This window comes from Pezoporus flaviventris, unplaced genomic scaffold (assembly GCF_033815535.1).
Source record: "Pezoporus flaviventris isolate CSIRO_AGI_PZ_B2104156 unplaced genomic scaffold, CSIRO_AGI_Pfla_v1 ptg000031l, whole genome shotgun sequence".
NCBI classification, from domain to species: domain Eukaryota; kingdom Metazoa; phylum Chordata; class Aves; order Psittaciformes; family Psittacidae; genus Pezoporus; species Pezoporus flaviventris.
The window spans coordinates 6,370,454-6,391,470 of NW_026892579.1; the positions used below are offsets into that span (position 1 = coordinate 6,370,454).

Sequence of the window (21,017 nt, forward strand, 5' to 3'; positions counted from 1 at the left end):
ACTTATTTTTATTTTTGAAAACTTTATTAATGTGTTTTAAGAGGTGATATTCTCCTATTTGGACTCCCATTGCTTCCATGTTTGGCATGGTTTTGGTATGATATGTGCTAACTAGGCACAGCTAACATTTTGATATGTGACTGAAAACAAGATCCAGGCTAAGTCTATGAAATTCTCTGCATACCTCAGCTTAGACACCTGCAAGTGCATAAAAGCAGCCTTGTCTGAGTCGTTAGGTTGCCTCACTCCTGCCAAAGTTCTCTCATGACTGAGTGATGTGGCATGGAGGGATCTTGTGTTTTTTCTCGAGACTGGTTGACATGGCATGGAGGACCTGTGCTTTTCCCATAACCACTTAAAAGAAACAGAAGCACAGCAGGCAAACACCTACCCTTCCATGAAATTTGGTGCTCTGCATCACATTTGATGGGAATCATGCAATGCACACCTCTGATTCAATTTCATGAGCTTCAGAGAGGTGCAGCTACCCTGACACTACCGTATCCTATCCCTCTGGTGAGCACACGCCTCCATTGGAAGTATACTGAACTTAATACATCAAGGCTGGATGCCTCCTTTTCAGGCATTAAGACATCTGAACTTAATACCTGAAACAAGTTGTCTGAATCTAATCCTAAAAGACAAACACTGTGGTGAAAAATTTCAGGTTTCCTTTTTTCTTACATATTTCTTGAAACCAGGATTATGAGAAAATTAAAGCCAGATAGACCAAAAATAGTAGGGACGCTTATTTCATTGTAACAAAATGGAGAAAGTTGAAAATAGCAAACATTAAACCCACAGTATGGGGTACCAGCTATTTGGTTTGTGTAAAAATATGCTGGCACTTATAGGTCCAGAATGTTCTCACTATTAGCCTTCCTGCTCTTTGCCTATGTGGAGCTGAGACCTCCTTCTGCTGCCAAGGATGGGCTGAATAGCAGTCAAGGGGAATGTCTGGATCTTCTTTATGAAGTTGTCCAGGCAAGAAAAGAGGGATTCCTTTCCTATATAATGAAAAAAGCAAAGAAGTAAATCTTAGAGTAAACCACCAGAAAACAAGATGTTAAGTCTTCCCCAGTCTCTGTGTTAGTGGTCTGCATTTGCCATACAACTTTGTCTCAACCTGTGGAATAACTTCCAAGTGCTCTCAGCTGGGGTGTTAATGTATTGCTTTTTCTCCTGCCTGGTCTCTAGCAGGTCTGCCTTCTTGGAAAAGCCCACCCATATAATCAGCTGGAAAATGAGCAGACAAATAAGAACAACATGAGGAAACAGTGCAATCTGGGTCATATTTCCTGAAGTAAATCTTAGTAAATTCTGACTAAGTCAATAATAACACACAGACTCACATCAGATTGGGAACTAGCCCAAGTTTTTAAACTCTTATACAGACTCTTTCATATACATCTTTCTTACAATACAGTTCTGAATAATCTGCTACTTCCTTGTTACTGTTACCATATATGCAAGCTCTTTTTTCTACAGTGATTAAAGGCCTTTCCTTATCTAAGAGATACTAAAGCAAGGTCATGAACCTTAGCATCCATTCACTAAGCTCACAAATATATACACAGTATGGTGTTTAAGATGGTTGTTGATTATTTCTTTCTGCCAAGAAATTAAAATAGTCAAGTGCATTTGCTATAAAGAAAAATATAATCTACCCTATAATTAGTTCTTAAGTAGTATGTTTCAATAAATGTGCCCTCAGCAAGATACATTGCCATCAACATAAAACAATTCAAAACACTTGGAGAATAGCATATTGAGAAAGAGAATGAAAGAAAATTAAAAACAATCAGGAAGGTGGTGGATGAGATAGATACTGAAGCAGCAATAACCTAAAGACGAAACAGATTCAACCCAACAAGGGAAATCAAAGATGTCTGGTGTCTTTATAACAAATGATATATAACAGCAATAGACAAGGTTTGGACTAACTAGGTCATATATTAAAAATCCATATGGCATGATGATCCACTATGAAAAACACATACAGCTGTGGTTTATTGCTGTGGTTTCTACACCAGCAAGATTTTCATTGACTTTATGTCTTCCATCATGTTCACTACAAGAAAGTGTTTCTAACAATCGTCTATTAGTCATTATTTTGGCATTATGATACTTGATTAAGAAAGCAGCTCAGTACAGCTGAAGTAATATAATTTAATAATATGTGCTACTTATTTGTTTCAGGATAGGTATTTTCGTCTGCCTGTTAAACACCAGCATACCTCATACTGGACATTTGGAAAATTTGACTGATTGGCCAGTGTCAAGTCCAAACTCAAAGTAGTATCAGATGTCTTACTGTTCTGGGGCAATGTGGCAGAAAAAACACTGATTAAGTTATAAAGAAGTAATTTTCTTCTACTTTCATGGGTGCTAGTGGGATATGTGTAAGAGGGTTGGACAAGAAAATCCACATTCCCACATCATGTGAAGGAGCAAGCTGCATTGGTATTTATGAGCGTGTGCCTGTCCTTCATACAGAAAGTTCATGGTGCTCTGGGGATGAAACCAAGCAAAGTTTACAGATCAGCAACTTGTCAGCCCCAACCTCCAGCTGAAATTAAATGCAGATAAAACAAATAGAATGTTTTAAGGAAATGGAAATACCAAGTGCTGGAATTTCCTGGCTATATACAGCTGGATTTATTTCAAGTTCTGTGGACATGGAAAAAAAATATGAGCTCATACTCCACATATGGGAAATGTGATGTTGGTAAGGGAAGAAAACAGAGTTATAGTCCCTGTTCTATGGCAACTGCATGATTATCCAGGCTAAAGAAGAGAAAATACTTCACACACGAACAGCTGTCCAGTCACAGCTTGGAGGATGCATGGGCAAAACTATATACCCAACAAGCAATATAGATGCAGCTTTTTGGGAATGCTGCAAGGGAGGGAGAAAATTCAGCCATGTGGAAACAAGCTGTGCTATGACCCTTGCCCTGGCTGTGTGTAGTTTTCTAATACAGAAGTAGATTATCTGATTTACTGATTCTAGTGTGTAGTGAAGGGTCAGCTTGAATTACAGCAGGGATGAAATGCTAAAACAGGAAAATATCAGGTCCACAGGGTCTGTGGCTGCAGCAAGGCGTTGTCAGAGAGAGGATTAGAGCAGCAACTGCTGGAAGTGGTAAGTCTGAAGGGACTAAATTCCTGGTATCTCATATTCAGCACCCAAAATCGGTGGATGCTTTTTGCTTTAACCTCTGTGTGTGTGGTTCCTACATCTGCAAAACAGATGGTCATCTCACAGGGTATGCCTACCATAGCCTCTTAGTTCTGATCTGCAGTGTGTTTTTGAAGCAAATCTCCTAGCCACCTTCACTCACCGTGCTTCAGTTTTCATTCTTGAGCCCTTCTGGGGTATGGAGGTTGGATTTCTTTGGGTATGATTAAACTGGAAGTTGTTCTGCAGGTGCCTCCACCTAATGCACTCCAATGGTTCATGGGTATTCAAAATATGCTTCAGGGATGCAGCAAAACACCCTCAGTATGAGTGTCAGGCCCTTGGCACCCACTCTTCCAAGCAGCAGAAGCAGTCCTGCTGGGCCTTGACACTTATTAACACAGATTTCTTCAAAAATGATGCTACAAAGTTCTCAGTTGCAGCAGTGCTGAGCAAGAGAAAACTGCCTGGGAGGAAATTAACCAATTTTCATTCAGAGCAAAGTTTGTACAAGGCAGAGTAAAAGCATCACATGCCAGACATGAGAAGGAAAATAAGTATTGCATAGCTGTTCCTTAAATGGGCAACTTGCACTTTCTACGCACTGATCAAGGCGGGTGTCTGGGAGAGAAATCATATACATTCGTGTAACTAAAGACTGTCTTGAGGCATACATTGACGAGGTCAAATTAAAGTTGCACAGACCACCTTAATTCTGGCATTTCCTAAGCCTCAAGTGTTTGACTTTACAACCTTAATAATGTTCTTTTAACATAGTTTTTGTATATGTAATAAGTTATATGCCCTTCTCACTTTCAGTGCTCTTCTCACCAGTAATGCTCCTGGAATCTGGTCCTTCGTTATGAAAACAAACACTGGAAATTATTGCTGTTGTTATTGAAACCAGATGTTCTGCGCTGTCTGGCATTTATCTGTATAGTGTCAAAATCTGGCACATCCAATTTCAGGGTAATGATAGAGTAAAAATGAGCAATATAACTGATAGTGAAATGTAAGTGCTGGAAAGGCCTTAGAGCTGTGTCTTTTCAGGAAAGTTTATAATTTTCATTTCATATGCAAACTTTGTACACAAATGACTGAGCAAAAATGACAAAAACACGTATTTGCATCTGTATAGAGTAATAAAAAGTAACAGAGGGTCAAGATGAAAGATTCTGGATCTATGAAGCATTAAATGTGCCCTAAAGAATGAGGTCTCTTGTACCTCATAGGGAAAAAAAAAAAAGTGGTGCTGTTGGCAAACACAAAATGATAAATATAAAGCTGAGACCTCACTCTTGTTTCACTCTACCTCAGATCTCAGACAAAAGTCATCCTGAAGGACAGCATTTCTCCCCATCTACTGCTAAGGGTGGGCATGTTTCAGCTTTAAAGGTCTAGCTTTTGGACATCAAGTAGTAGGTGAGAAATATCCCATCATCCCACCACAGAGAAGCAAGCTGTTTGACTGTAATAGAAAGTGCTAAGTGGGTGAAGAAAATGTGCAGGGAAAAAGTCCAGTGCATGTCTAACAGGACCTAGGATCATGCAGAGACAGAAGTCTTCTCCAGTGTTTCCTTGGATGGAGGATACCAAAACATAGGGCACAGATCTCTGCAGAAAGCACAGAACTGATATAGCATAACTATTGAAATGAGAATGCTCAGCAATGCTGAGTAAGTCAGATTAAATACACTACCTGAATAAATAAAAATGAGATAACCATTAACAAAGCCTTACAGTAATATTACAGATCCATATTTAAATATTCAAAAAAATAGGAAACCCTAGAACTAAACAGCATACACTGACATCAGTTCATTCCTTTTATTAATGCATTTTAGTATGAACTTTGAATGCATGATCACCTTGCAATTTTCCTACAGGATTCCTTGATGGACATGATGATCTTAAAGATCTTTTCCAACCTAACTGATTCTATGATTCTATGATTCTGAGAATGAATCAGGGCTGTGCTCTTAATTAGGTTTAAAGGGTTAAATCTTTAAAGGTTAGATCTTTAGTATTAGAGAACTCACAGCTGTAACTGCAGTCAAGGAATGTCTGTCCCCTGGATCATGAAAAGCTAAGGACTCTGTAAATCAGTCCATGGGCTTCTCAGACTGTATGACTAGTCCTATACAGTTTGAGCATTAACTTTCATGTCACTTATGTAGCTCTCACAAGCCTGGATAGCAGTATGCTTTCATCTCAGAGAGCTGTCAAGAAAATCAATTTATTAGCAGTTCTATCTCCCTTATACACTGTAGTAAGAACGGTGCAGTAAAACCAACTGAAAGATTAAACAGTCATGGAAGACATGTGGAAAGGTAAATGCAGGATAATATTATTCTATGCTCTATGTGAGGAGAAAAAAAAAAATAAAATGTAAGTTTAACACTTCTCTTACATTGGCATTTTGCAGTGTAACTGTCTGTACAATTCCTTCTGGTTTTGGCCAGGGCACTGCCAACCAGCATAATACCAAAATTAAGTTCATCCACTGACTGGTCTCCCACTTTATGTCAAGGCAACAGTTTTCAATGCCTGCCTCGCAGTACTTGCCAGCCTTCTTACTTTGTCAGCCTTCTATCTTGCTCAGGAGAGCAAGGGCCATTTATTGACTGACTGATTAAAATTCCATCCTCCTGACATTCCTTAGATTTCTTGCAGGAAAGACCAGATACCCCCCTCCTCAGAAACCAGTTTGGAATTTTAACAAGACTTAAAGAGAGAGATGAGCTTAAAACTGCATGGACATTTATCGGCAAGCTAATCCCTGAATACTTCTGACAGCTGTAAGTGGAGTCAACATCTGAAACAGGGAAGAATAACCAGTTATTTATTGAAGAAAAATGCAATCTTTGTGGCTGTTTCAAAAGCATTTTAGTGTAACCCAAAATGTCCAGCTGTGGAAAGGCTTGAAAGAAGGAAAAAAAAAAAAAAAAAGGCTTTTTGAGTACAGCTATGACAAAATGTGTCCTGTTAGTTTATAGAGATTTTTATTTTATTGTGATTAATCAGATTTATTCTGCATATGCATGGCCTCAAGTCACAGTATAGGAGGAACCCATGTAATAAAACACAGTGATTTTTGTGTTTTCAAGGTTTTGTTTTAATATTGCAAAAGGATACTATTTTTACTGCAATATGCAACTGTGCCAATGGAAAATAGTGGGAAGAAAAAATATATTGTCTGGCACTGGTCGTCATAGCAACAAGCTGAAGTTCAAGGAGAAGTGGAGAATCTGAATTCTGTGGCAAGGTAATGAATTTAGCATCTACAGGAACAGAAATGGATTTTCTGTCACAGCCTGTAAATCAACTGCAGGAAACCAACACACCAGAGAGATTTTGGAATGTTTTATATCTGCTTCTAATGTATGAAAAGTGTATCAAAATTAGCTCTCAGGGCTGTGTCTTCCAGGGCCTTCCAATTCTGTTCAGACCAATGCACTTAAAAACATACTCAGTGAAGCTGATGTTTGTTATTGAGGCAAAGGCAAAAGCCTTGCAGTTTTCTCAGCAACCCCCTCAAGTCAGCAGGCAGAGCCCTCCTCTGAGAAAGATGCTTTAACACGCTCCCTTTTTGCAGTGCTCCAAAGTTTCAGAGGTCACCCATGACTTGCATACTTCCAAGTTGGTCATACCAAAGAAAGGGGAGGATGGAGCTTGGAGAGGAAAGGCTACATGCTGCTCCAGGTTGCCCACTAGCAGCCAGTAGTCTCAAAAGGGATTTTGGGGGAATGATGTCCATGCCTCAGGTAATTCTTTAGCCCATTCTCATGATCCTCAGTCTTTTATAATGGCTTGTTGATCTCCCGGGTGACCTTGTCCTTGGCCACAACAATTATGCCTCAGCAATATCAGGGAGAAATGTACAGGAAAAAATGTCTTACAACAGTAGAACCCAGCTAACGCTCTCTGTGCCTTTAAAAACATGAAAAATAAATAGCTTCCCTTTCTACCTCCTATCCTGGAGCAGATGGAACACACCCTAGGGAAAGAGAGGAAAAACTTCTCTTAAATAAAAAAAGAAGAATTACAATAATACACTACAGTTAATTATCTATAACGGGCTTCATTCACAGTAAATCACACCCATGTAGCTCAGATGTAATTCTTTCAAAGTAAAATCACTCTGAGCACAGAATACAAAATACACTGCAAAAATAAAGTTGGAGAAGAAATTATTAGACAAAAAAAAAAAGTGATTTCTTATTTGGATGTCTTCTGCATAAGCCAAAGGAATGCACTCTGTTCCTGTTACTGTAGAGGATACATATGGAAGATCAATTATCTCTATATTCTCTCTTTGACTACCAGCCATGCAATTGAATGCTAACTAAACATGGAACAACAGTTCAGGAGTTAAAACATTTCAGAGAATTTTGTATAATTTGCTGATCTTAACTAATTCTTATTCAAATCCTCTCTTGCATAACCATGGGCAGCATAAATTTCCCCTAATGTGCATTTACAAATTTCTCTGAGGAAAAAAAAAAAAAAGTTTTGACATTATTTAATTAAAATACCTAGTACCAGAGCTATTTTTTAAGATTACATTTTTTTTTTATTTAGAAGGCAAACTACAAAGAGTAAACCCACCTTTAATCATCAGAATGAAAACAAACAATATTTCTATTTTCCATTCCAGAACATGTTTTGTTCTGTTTCTCCAGATTCCTGTTCCATAACAACTGTGAAAATTTTGGGCATTGGTTGAATTTAAGAGTGCCTCCCAAGTTCATGTCAAATCAATCAGTGAAATTCTTAAACTCACACTGAACTATTGGGAGTCTTGAGACTAAATGTAAATGGCTTTAAGCCTTTTGGTGATCTGTGACCATTTGGAAAAGAAGAGAGGAAATGCAAAGACACATTTCAAAAGCACTTCAGTCCTGGTTTGGACAGCTATAGGATTAAAGATGTCTTAAATCTCATAGCTACTGTTATTCTTTCATACTCTTCTGATAGAAATCTCTCAAAAACTTCAGCCCCCTTGTCCTTTTATAAATATTTGAATAGCTGGTAGCTTAAGCTTCAGCCCTGTCATCTTTCATTTTAAACTGCAGTCCCTCTGGGCTACAGAACAGGACAGCATTACCCAGCATGGGTTTTGGTACAGCATGCAGGTTGCTGCTCAGGAGTCCTTGAGAAGGAAGTCATTTTGCTGTTGAGATGAGCCACTTCAGTAATAGAAGTTTGCAGGATTTTCTTATAAAAATCAAAAAAGGCAATTTTTTTGCCTTTAAAGAATCTTCTGGTCCAAAAGACTGCTTTTATGCAATAATGGTGTGCTGGTTTTCTACTGATTTTGTATGAAATTCTAAGTAAATATGAGATAGTAGGAAATCATTATTTCAATTACTATTCCTGCCGTGAATATAAGGTTCTCTGTGCCTGAAAACAATGCATGATTTTAATTTACATAAGCCCTTCTTGGAATAGAAAATAATAAGTCAATAGAGATAAAGGCACTTTTGATTGGTGTTGACACTATAAAGTATTAATTAGCAATAAAATCCATTCAATCTTTCTTGCTGTCTCTTCACCAGGGGTACCATGAACCACTGTAATAAACCCATCCGTGTTAGGGAATAAAAAAACAGGTACATTCTTTTGCCAAGTCATTTTTCTGCCAGAGTCTTACTTAATTCAGAGTAACTGTACAAATTGTCATGGAACAGTTGAAGGGGTGGGAACACGTAGGGTAGCCTACTGTTATGTCAAATCGTAGCCTCAGGTAAAAAAAGTGGAAGATCTGATTGGGACCCAGATCTCTCCCATCACAGATGAGATTTCCAAGAGATGTAGGGGAGGATACATGCTTTTCTCCAGAAGCTTTCTGAACTGACTCCAGGATATTCTTTTCAGTTTCAGCTGGTTTGGGGTGGGATTTCCCTTTTTTCTAAATTAGGTACCTTCTGGTCAGTCTTAAATGAAGATTTTTTCCTTTTTTTTTTGTTTTGTTTTGGTTTTTTTTGCTTCAGTTACTACAGAAATAGCCTTGTTTGTAGTACCAAAAAGATGTGTGATCCCTTCTCTGAAAAATGTCTTTGGCTACCTCTGTGACAGTTTCCACAGCTCATTAACTCTTCTGTGCAAATTTATTTATAAGCACAAACTATTCCCTATCAGTTTTCTCCAGAAAGTAGGGGAGGAGAGGCTGGCATTGGAAGGAGGAATTGCATGAATGATTGGGCTCTATTTGCAGTTTGCAGAAATATAACCTGCATGTTTGTGCTGTATCCATTCACCTGAGAAATGTTTCTTTGTCCTAGCAATTCCATTGAAGTAGTTACTGTCTGAGGAGCCAAAGCATGTTATCTGGCCAATCCCCCTTGAAAGCCATAATGCACAGCTGCAAAGCTCCAGGAAAGCACTGAAAGGTATCCTGAAACTTCATGGTAGTAGCAGGAGGGAAAGGGAGGACACCTGGCCCTTCTGGCATTCACCTAGGACTGACTGGTTATGTGCAGAGAGTGGGGAAGGAAAGGAAGAGACAGGTTTACAGTCAGTCTGTTTATCCTTTCATTTAATCTTTAATCACCTCAAAGTAATTTTTGTGATCTGTTGATTTTCTGAACTGTTGGAAATGGCATAGAAGCCAGAAGTTATTAATTTTCCATGTTCCTATACTGGATTCTGGATGCCAAAGCAAAACTCTGCTTTCTGTGCTCCTTCCCAGTCTCATTCCTGTCTCCCTACCTCTGAAATGAGTCTTCTCTACAAAAGGACTCGTATATCTCATTTTTCCATCAAGACTGTTCCCATTACCCAAACTGGTTCAGGCAGAGGAATTTCAGCTGCATAAAGCACAACACTGGTGTACTTCAGGAATCAGTGTTGCTCCTGAAGATCTCAAAGCTATGCATGCACCTTCCCACAATTCCTACAAGGGCAGAATCAGCCTGGAAAATCTCAGTGAATCTTTATCCAAGAAATCCCTTCTAAAAGAGCTTGTTTCACACCAAGCATGCAGAGCTGGCCTACCCTGGCAATGCAAGCCACATTCCTGCAGAGCTCATTATCAGCACTCTTAGCTTGTGACTAGGTAGGACTGATTTGGAATTGCTCTCAGACTTGCCAAGGACTGTCTAGGAGCATAGCATGCAAGCACGGGGTAGGGAACCTGGTGCTACTCCTTGTGGGTTCAGTGCTTCCCAGAGATGCTGAAGAAGATGATCCAAGAGATGTGGTTCAGGTTGTAGAAGACCAGCAATCATAGAGGACAGGCAGAGACCTAGAGACTGAAGAATAAGGGGGGGGGGGGAGATGTCTCCAGAGGCACAAAGCTAAACAAGCAGCTTCTGCTCTGTTTGAGTGCATGGTTCTGAAAACTATTCATCCTTATATCTAGTTCATATACACAAAGAAAATGGTTGCAAATAGCAACACTGGTGGATTTTATTTTTTTGAAAGTATCTCCTGTCACAGTTTAAAACAGCATATTTAAGAAGACAACATAACTACATCTTACAGCGAGCTTCAACTTTCTAACTCCCAAACTATTGACAATCACGTGTAATTCAATGAGAAAACACATCTCAGACTAGGTTCCTGCTGTACTACTCACTTTATGGGGCAGCCACTTGAAGGAAGGCCTTTTGACACACTATACCCAAAAACATCAATAAACTTTGGTCCAGAGACCTCTGCTTAGAAAGCAGCATTGACAGATCCTCTCATACAAACCCAAAGACATGTAGTGAGGCAATTATTTACATTGAATGATTAAACCATTACATTAGGTGAGAAACAAAGCAAGATCCAGAATGTCTCAATATCCACTCAACAACAAAGGCAAGAGCTACTTCTTCTACTGGCATAAATCTGGAGAATGTCTACTTGCTTACTAATGGAATACAGCTGTTACCATGTTCTGGGGAGCACTGGGCAGAGACCAGAGAGGATGTACAGTCCCACCAGTATAGATGTTGTGTGCAGTCAGTGGAGATTTAGTCAATTACATTATAATTGTTAAAGTAATTAAAGCTTACTGCTGGAAGTAAACTTAGCTGCCAAAGTCAATGCTCCTGAAGCAGTAAGTGACATTCCTCATTTATTCACACTGGAACCAAAAGAGATCATTAGGGCACAGGTGAACTTTGGGCTGGCAGGAGAGGATTATTTTCACAAGAAAATAGTTGCAAGAGGTATTAATATGATTCCATGAGTAAATTGTGAAAATAATAATAAAAAAAAAAAACATCCTGGAAATAGAATGCATTTCCAGAAGTGGAAGTGGAAGTGGAAAGGTTAGGGAAGGGATAGAGAGGGCAGGGGAACCAGAACATATAGATTGACACCTGTATGAAAATACCAATATTTATCAGTCTTAACCTGGAGCAGAATCCTGGCTGTTAATGCAGATGTATGAATTTTGTCATAACTCTAACAAGAAGTTGTAATCATTTGGTCAGCTGATGACACTGAAAGTACTTGGCAGAAGTAGAGACCGCTTCAGCTCTGCAAAAACTGCACCTTACGCTCTAAGTGGAAAAACAATTTCAGATATTTTTACATGTTTTTCAGTGATCAACCAGCTTCATACCTTGACTTATGTTTACCTATTTCAACACACAGGCAAAAGGCAATCATCTTGTCACAGCTGAACTTATCCCACTACTGCTCTATTCTGGATTACTAGTTATTCCACATCTGAGCAGTTTTACTATGCCTCAGGGAAAAGAACCATATTCATTTCAGAGAGAAAATGAAATATTTTCTGAACGCTTTGTTTACATTAGTCTATAAAGTTGTTGACGTTTTCATATTGAATATTTTCTTGTATTAAAATTCCTTCTCAACCTTAGAAAGTTCTCTTTTAAAACAAGAAAAACTCAGTCCAAATCAGTCCATTCAAACTGTTTATCAAATTTACCAGTTAGGATTTGGTGTAGCTAACGCACTAATAGGGGTCAGAAATGCACTGTCCCTACACCACCTGGAAACACACGTCCCACTTTGGCAGAGCTGTTCCTGGTGGAAGCAATCCCCAACGCATGAGAGGCCCAGCTGACCACAGAGGCTGTGTAGCGCACCTCTGTAAGGAGATGTGAATTCCCAGTGCAGTAATCTCTCTCTTGCATCTCTGCAATAGAGATGCATCATCCAAGATCAGGGAATAAGAAATTTCCCTTACACGCAGAGTCATTTTGCTGCTTGCGTACAAAAAGACATGCTATCAGTTCAGGCAGTTCTTCCTCCAAAAAAGCAAACTTCAAAAATCACATACTCTCCCAGTGATAAAGCTGAATCTGATTTCACGATTCAGCAGTGTACATTTTGCACTTTCCTGTTAGCTTGCATGGCTGAGTCTGAACACTGTCATAGGCTCAGATTTGCCTGTTACATGCCCTAATAACAAAGTGGTTGGCTGGTTCTCATATTGATCCTGACCAATTTGCATCTGCTGATGCTTTCAAAGTGAACTTTTAAAGACAGAGACATAATTAAGAATTAATATAGTTTTTCAGAGAAAATAAAAAGAGTATTACTGTGCTATATTCTGCAAGGTAACATGCTGAGGAGAAACGCTGTGTGCCTGCTGACATCCTGATAAGGGTAATGTCAGCAGTGGAGTCACAGCTGGAAGCCTGCCCAAATTTTTCCCCAGGAGAATAGTCACAAGCTCAGTGGCACCTGTGGATCAGCAACACGTGCAGCCCTGTGTGAGCCATTAATTTAGCAAAGGAGGATGTTTTGATTTACTGTGTTTGTCAGCTCCATATTTTGGCATCACAGAGACGAGAACTAGGGATGAGATAATTGGTTCGAGGACAGGATCTACTCAGAACAGCTACCAAAAGTGTCTGCTCTAAGGTGGGGAAGATCTCTTTCAGAGTGAATGATAACAGATTAGTAGTTTTTATTTCCCACCCATGCTGTTTTCACTACAGGCAGAATTCCTTTGTGCACTGCAAACTCAAGGAATTTTCCTACTGTCAAAAGCAGCACTGGAAACAGTCTGGTTGAATCACTGATCACCTCAAAGGCTGAGCAACAAAGAAAAGATTAAATAGATGCATGAATAATGCAGCATCCCTTTTGGAGCTGCTATTTCAGCTTTCTTATTATTATTATATAAACCTAAACAAACAAGTTGTTGCTCCTCTTTGCTTGGATAAGGAAAGAAGTGGTCACCAAATCATAAAGGAAAAGCAATTGTAAGCCATTTCACTAGTCCTTTCAGCATCTTTTCTAAGTACATAGCTCCCCAGAAAACCACAGTTTTGCAATTAAATCACACTGAATTGAAATATTCCCCCATAAGAGCGGCAGGTGTAAGGGAGTGTGACATAAACTTGTTTTGCCACACAGCCAGGGCCTCAGCACCCAGGGCTGCAGACAAGGCCTGTTTGCATCCCTGGTTAGCAAAGGGCTTTGGGACTGCAAACTACCTAACTGCAAAATATGCAAGTAGTCACAGGTTCTGCAAAAACACATAATGTATGAAAGCATGTTCAAATCCCCGACTGCCAGTTTAGATCTCTGGACATTTTTTCTTTGTAATTAAAGTACAGCATTGTGATCCACTAAATACAGGTCATAATTAAGAGCAGAGATTTTAAAGTAATTAGTTACTATCCTCAAGGAAAGGGCTTGGATTTAGAAGGAAAATATGCAAGGGGCAGGAGAGGGTCTCACTGTTTATTTGGTCCTCACCTTTTAGGCTGATAGGGCTGGTAAGAACCTCTCTTGAAGCAAAGGCATGGATACCTGCCCTTGCCAAGCCCAATGCTGTCCCCTCTCCTTTGGTGAGTTGCAGAGCATCAACTCTCTGCTCTTATATTGCTTCATTTGTTTTCTCTGCACCCACCAAGAAGTCTTAAATTATAAAGATTACACCTAATTATTTTAAAATGACTAGGTTTTTCTCCACCTTTCAAAACAGTTGGGAAAGCTTTTCTTTTTCCTGGTTTGGATTCTACTTCAATTCATTCAATACTCCTTCAATGTAAAAAATCCTTACACCCAAACTGTGAAAGGGATGTAAAAGATCATATCTCACTGACTTCAGTGGAAGTTCAGACACCAGATAACTCCAGTGTTTTGGGGGCTTTTTCTGCACAACCTCTTTATATCTTCATGCTTCTACCCTAAAGCTGCTCTGAAGAGAGGAAAAGCAGCACAAAACCTTGGAGCATATTCAGGAGGTGGGAAGCACAGGCATCTGAGAGAATGCACCATATCCTCAAACCACAGAGCCTCAGCACTGTCCCTGGCCTGTCTGCACGTCCCTGCTTATGATCTAGTTCCCAAGCATCTCCTCTGAGAACCACACTTCTGCTGGCTGACTTTGTTTGCAGCTGCAGAAACGCAGCCTGGGAAGGGGTTTTGGTGAGTTACTGGCTGCTGAGCTTTCCTGTTGTTAATTCCCAGAGTAGCCAAGAGGCTGTCTACAGTGACCTGAATTGAATAGTCCATAAGCAGCATCTGTTCTCCATAGCAATGTCCTTCTCCAACCTTGAATACCCCAGGAAGAACAGAGAGAATGGAGGTGGAGTAGAAAGTCTCAGAGAAACCAAGTGGAGCAGATAGGCTTAGTTGCAGGCAATGTTTGTAAAACTCATGTGGTTGAGTCTCATCCTACGTGCCCTGCAGGTAGACCTGTACCTCACACACACAGCACAGTCACACAGCTTCTCTCTGCAACAACACAGTGGAGTTATGATCCTGCACTTTGGAGCTGGGGCTCACAGAGCAGGGGTTGTTACCCATTTTCAGAGCTGCTAGGGATGAGCCACCTCACATGTCTCTGCCAGGTGACCCCCCAGCTGTCATACTTCCCTTGCACCCCTTCAATTCTCATGTGCCCAGACCTGCTCCAGCCTTCAGTCTCCCTGAAGATGGGCCACACTGTCAATGGTTAATTTGCTTAAAAAGTAGCAGTGACAAACTCATCTGAGAAAAGAAATTTTACATCTTAGAAAGCAGAAAGAGGCAGAAGAAAATGCACCAAGCCACTTCTTTGATTTTTCTCTATTGATTTTATTGAGTGCAATAACAATATCTGATTCTGATATATAGGTTTTTATCCACATAGCTGAAACGTCTTATAAAAACAGGGCCATACGTAAGATGAAATTAATTTTTTTTGGTAGTTTAAACACAGAAAAAAAACAGTTGAGTCCCATCCTAAGGCTCTGTTCTTATGAATCCGTCTAACAGAGGTAAGTCTTACCCGTATCTCCATGAAGCTGAAATACTCTATCTACATTGCCTAGCAAATCTGTGCTCGGTTTAGTAAAAGGCCTGATTCACTCTGCCTTGAGTTGTCAGGCATTGCAGTTGCTTGTCATTGTCTGGCCAGGCAGGATGTGCTCATCTATGCATTTGGAGCATTGTACAGATCTGAATTTTTCCACATTGAAAACAGACTTTCTCGTGATCTGAGAGGCGGAGTGACCCTCGAAAAGTTGGATGATCTTCTTTATTTATATAAAATATAGTAAGCTGCTTACCAGATGGACTTGTTTGCAAGCTTGCCCACTTCTGACATAAATCAATTAATTTACAGGGAGATTTTCTAGAAACCAGCAAGCCCAAAAAAACTAATGGGATACCAGTACTGCCACCTCGTGTAGGCTCTGACCATTGCAGGTGTTGCCTGCATGAGCAGCTTATGTTTTAGTAGCACTGCGTAACGAGGAAGTTATTAGCAAAGCAAATACTTTAAATGGCTGAACACTATACAGAGGACACTATTACCCTGTTCCCTTTCCAGAGCCCATCCTTTGAACATCTGCAGGAACAGAAGTACTCTTGCATCTGATTTATAAGAGGACTTCCATATCACATAGTCACAACTTCAGTGGTAAATCATTATTCCTCATTGGAAATGTAATGAAACTCTGCAAGAAAATGGGGCAAAAAATAGCTTTAGGGAGTGAATGGTTTCCCTGAAGGAGAATGACGAAGGCAAAAGGAGCAGTAAGCTAAAGCAGCAGGCAAGATCAGCAGGCAAATGTACAGGCAAGAAAGGTCAACACGTTCAAACCAAATGCAATACCATACAAAAGGAAACAGGAAAAAGCTTGGCTCTTTCTTCATGTTACTTTTTATCACCTCAGGGATCAATCTAGGCATTGTTTTCTGCACTCAAGTAAGACCACTATATTTTTGTTGCATCTTCTCTAAAAGCAGAGACAATGATCAACAGACCACTGATCCTCCAAACAAAATGTCTGCAGACTTGTTTGCAGCACTGAGAGCGGCTGAGGGAGACAAGAGGCTGTGTCAGTGTGTGACCAGGGACATGCACTCCAAATAATGCAAAGGTCTGCAACCCTCCCCCCCTCCCCCTGCCCTCTTCACCCACCCCCCCCCACACACACACAGGGGTGTATAACCATGAGCTCACCAAAGCAAGGCTCACTGCCAGCATGGACCTCTCTGGAATACTGCTGGAACAATGTAATCCTCTGTTTTGGACATATCACTGTCATGGTTTAAGCATGGTTTAGCCTGTGTAAATTTCTGCCACATGGGTCGTGTACATTCAACCTCATCTGGATCTACGGGTTTATTCCAAAACACAGAAATGTACCAGCTACTAGGAAGGAGAAAAAAATAACTGTTACAGCTAAAACCAGGGGAACCAAAATTGAAGTAGGCATAACCAATTTAAGAACTAGGGAGCATCAGATTATCTTAGCAGGATCAGTGAAAAGAGAAATCAAGGAACAGGAGAGCAATGAATTGCTCTATCAAAAGATGTTGAAAGTTTACAGGAGCTCAAGGGCAGACTGGGCAAAAGAAATCTCCAGAAACGGCCAGATACACACAGAACATGCAGGACATGTACAGCTCAGCAAAGAAAGTTATCCCACATTCTCCATGTCAGCCAGTCTGACATCTTTGCTCCAGCATTGTATGGTGTCTTAAGCAGAGCTCCCAGGAATCCTAGCAGAAACCAGCAAGCAGAATGGAGGTAATCAGTCCTCCAAAAATTTTAAGAGAGATTTATTTGACTTAACAGAGACATGATTTGGTCATGGGCTAATCTTTTCCATAAAAGTCAGTGCAACCATCATATAAGAACTGGGTTTTTTCACTATGCTCATACAGATTGGGCCTGGAGCCATCTCACCCTCCCCATCCTTCCCTCTCTTCCTCCCTCCCTCTGTCCCTGTCTCCCTCCCAGGAACATTATATGTAGACAGCTGCCCTTCTGCATTCCTTTCCATCTACCAGTCAAATTGGAGTGACAGAGTCTGGGCAGAAACTGCCTTTCACTGCAGCTACAAATGTAGTGCAATGCTCCTGCTGACTGTAAGAATGACAGCATAGAAAGAAAGAGTGAGAACCTTGATACCTGCAGTCATACACAATGCTCAGACACCCAACAGTCACTACTCTGCATGTCCTTGGATAACAGCAAAAAAAGCTAGGGTAAGCTCTCCATTACCGCAGGTTTAGCTTTCAAACCTTCTTTTCATCCTGCCAGCGTGGAACAAATTTTATTTCACATTGAGCCTTTTCTTCCTTACTACATCCAGCGTAATAATGATGCCCATCACTTCAGTTTTGATTGATTAATGTGTTTATAACACAGTGAAGAATTTAATTTAAGCAATGTTTGCTTAACATGAGGTTTGCCAGTACAATGCAGGGGGACAAGGCTAACCACCTGGCAAGCCTTAAATCAGCCTTTTTCCAAAATTTTGTTTTACCATGCATTTCTGTGGAAAGCAAGGGAAATATTTCATTAGATAATACATGGAAAATAGAAACTTGGGTAGAGAGAAAAACAGACAGACCTACTAAATATCAGCAAGTGGCTTTGACCACAGTCCTTAAATTATGCTAATGTACATTGTATAGATCTCTGTCATCTCTGTTTAAGAATAAAAGGAAAAAAACTTGTGCAAATATACCAAAAATGCTTTGAGTATGAGCAAGTGTACTTGATAAAACATGAAAGTGCTGTCTGGGGACACAGGTGTGAATGACTCTTTAAAATTACAGAATTATGGAAATTGACATATTTATTGCAAATGCTTATTTGTCGGGTGCTATTTGACATGTAGGGTTATAGCTCGCATCGGTTTGTTCAGCATTACTAATGTACATTACCTGCAGAGCTTCTAGATCCACATAATATGGTTGCACCGGTGGGCAGTGGATTAAGTAAATGAGATTAGCTTGATGCTAATTCCCAGTGTCTAAATAAATGACCTCAGCTTCAAGACAGCAGATGAGATAACATCCCAGACAAAATATATCACACTACAGTATCTGGCAGGCTTTTTATTGTAGGGTATAAAAGAAAACAGATGGATATAGTAATGAAATCTAAAAATTTCTGAACATCTCTTCTTTAAAAAATGAATTATTATCTCTTTTTCCCATTAATCAGTATGCCATATCTCTTTCTGATCCTATAAATCAGGTGTACAATGAGACAAGTTTAAGATGTTTCTAGTACAAACACCTTATTCTGTGGGAAATGCAGAAATATTTTTAGCTTCATCACAGTCTCCCTTTAGAAATACCATTACACCATGTGGAATTACTTTTGTTTAAATTAGGCATGCCAGTGCAGGGAAATACAAACACTACAAGCATCTCCTGGGCAGCAGCTAAATCTCATTGAACCATCATGATCAAAAAGAGTAAGGCATCCTGTACAGGTCTCCATGACGTAAACTGAAAACATCTTTAGGGACATAACATCTTAAAGTGAGAGCTTCACAAAGCCAGTGCAGACTGAAGTATAATATAAAGGATCACCCCATTTTGGGGTTTCCATCCAAAGAATTAAGACCAATGCAAGAAGTCTGCACTGGCTTTGTGAAGCTCTCACTTTAAGATGTTTGCATTATTCTTTCACCTCTCTATCACCATTTCTCTGGCACTTTTTGTGCCTCCTCATGCAATTCAAAACCCTATTAACATAATTACTGCAGCTTTATCCTGGGAAGACTGTGTGTGGCTGAGAACCCGCTGCTACACCTGTGTTATAGTCAGCAAGCCAGAGGGCTGTGACTTAAGCCAGTCTCCTGAGAAAAGGGTTTGAGTGTGGTTCTATAGCTTGCAGCTTCCAGCAGGAGCAGCTGGAGCTCTGTGCCTGCACAACCAGGGCTAGAGAATGCTCTGAGCTCTCTTCCTTTTGCCTAATTTAGGCTGCCCCAAACGGTGATATCTAATCTGAAGTTGTTTTCCTAGGTTTCTTTTATAATGAGTGGAGAAGGACAGGCACCATCAGAGGATGCCTCACGTCACCCTAAAGTGGAGGTCTGTTGCAAGTGACATCAATCACTCTTTGGAGGTTGCTAATCTGACTGTTGAAGCTGAACTCATTGTCTCTGATCAGACTTCTGACACTAAAGAGATGAGATGATGAGATATACCTCCTTCCCCCTGCTCAACTGCCCCCCAGAACCTGCTCCACCTGAATAGAAAAGTTATTTACAAACTAGCTGATAACTTTAGTTACCTACTAAGTAAACTTTTATATTTAGTAAACAAAAAATAATGATAAACCTGCCTGAGCTGCAGAGCCTCATAACTTCCATCAATAAAGTTGTACTGATTTCCTCTAGCTAAAGGCTTGGTGATATATGCCTGACTGAGAAACGGCACTGCATCACATGACAGTTTAAAAATTACTGCACGGTCACTATCTGTCAATCTATCATTTGGTTCCATTTGGAATTCCTTATTTATTTATGCACTGTAAAACCCTGCACAATGAATGGAAATACAGACAAATAATTTTCTTCATGAAAAAAGCAGGGCTTGTTAGCCAAGGCAGAGTGGTAGGCAGAAACAACTGTTTTGTATTTTGGATCGAGATAACATCTCTCTGTATTGCACTGGATGGTTGTACACATGCCTCATGTCAGGTCTGGTATGAGTATGTTTTGATTTATTGTAATGAGCAGATTCGCCCTTTGGAAGCCAGGTTTTCCTTAGGGAAAAAAAAAACTAACGACAACAAAAAGAAAACACAAACAAAAAACAACAAAACAAAACAAAAACCAAACAACAAAACAGTACTTGAGACCAAGCACTGCCATATTTAGAGTCTTGCATCTCTATATATACATTCTTCACTAAGAATACCAATATAAAAATAATGAAATTGTAAAGAGAGGAACAGGAGAGCTTTTGTCGTTCATAGCAAACACTTTCTGGGCTCAGTCATCTCACTGTGCTTGAACATGTGCTTTAATTTTTAACAAGTTATGCAAATTCATGGCAAGAAAACCAGATTAATGCCACTACAAGAGGGCAGGGAAGAGAAGGAGAGGACAGGGAAGCAATGCATGATTGCAGGCTGAGACACCATGAAGGCATGGCTGTGTTAGCTAGCTGCCATATATTGCAGGGGAAAAGCAGAGAGGAGAGGCTTCTTCTGGCTTTTCAAGCCACAAAGAAAGAGCTTGCCTGAGTAACATGAGTGAAAAAATATCTGACGCTATAGGCAAGTTGTCAAAGGTTTATTAACTATTATGGCAACTGCTATATCCACATAGTCTGAAAAGGAGAATGAAAGCTCTGTGTTGTCTCTTGAGAAGATAATTAGTGACAACTATAGAATTCATTGCTCTCCTTTTTCAGCTCCATGCCAGGCAGCACTGGATAGGTTGCTGTGACTGAGCAGATGCAGGGCCAGTGAAGAAAAAATATAGTCAATAGGTGAACTCTTTGAATAATCACCACTTCAGAAGTTGACATTTGGAGTTGGAGACAGTGTTTATATCTGACAATCTTGTGACAGTTATGTCTATAGTTTAACTCAAGTGATGCAGCCCAGATCTCCCAAGATGTTTAAACATCTAAATCCTCTTCATTCAAAATTACAGATGCAGCCCTCTACCTA

The 21,017-nt window shown here is 40.0% G+C and overlaps 1 long non-coding RNA gene across 1 annotated transcript in view; it reads right to left on the reverse strand.

Annotated features, from left to right (window-relative positions):
* Window positions 1-359: 359 nt before the first annotated feature.
* The window catches only part of LOC133273417 (uncharacterized), a 65,352-nt gene continuing 44,694 nt past the window's right edge, over window positions 360-21,017 (reverse strand). The window contains exon 3 of the long non-coding RNA XR_009744783.1: window positions 360-1,007. This is a non-coding gene — a long non-coding RNA (uncharacterized LOC133273417). The remainder of the gene's footprint in view (window positions 1,008-21,017) is intronic.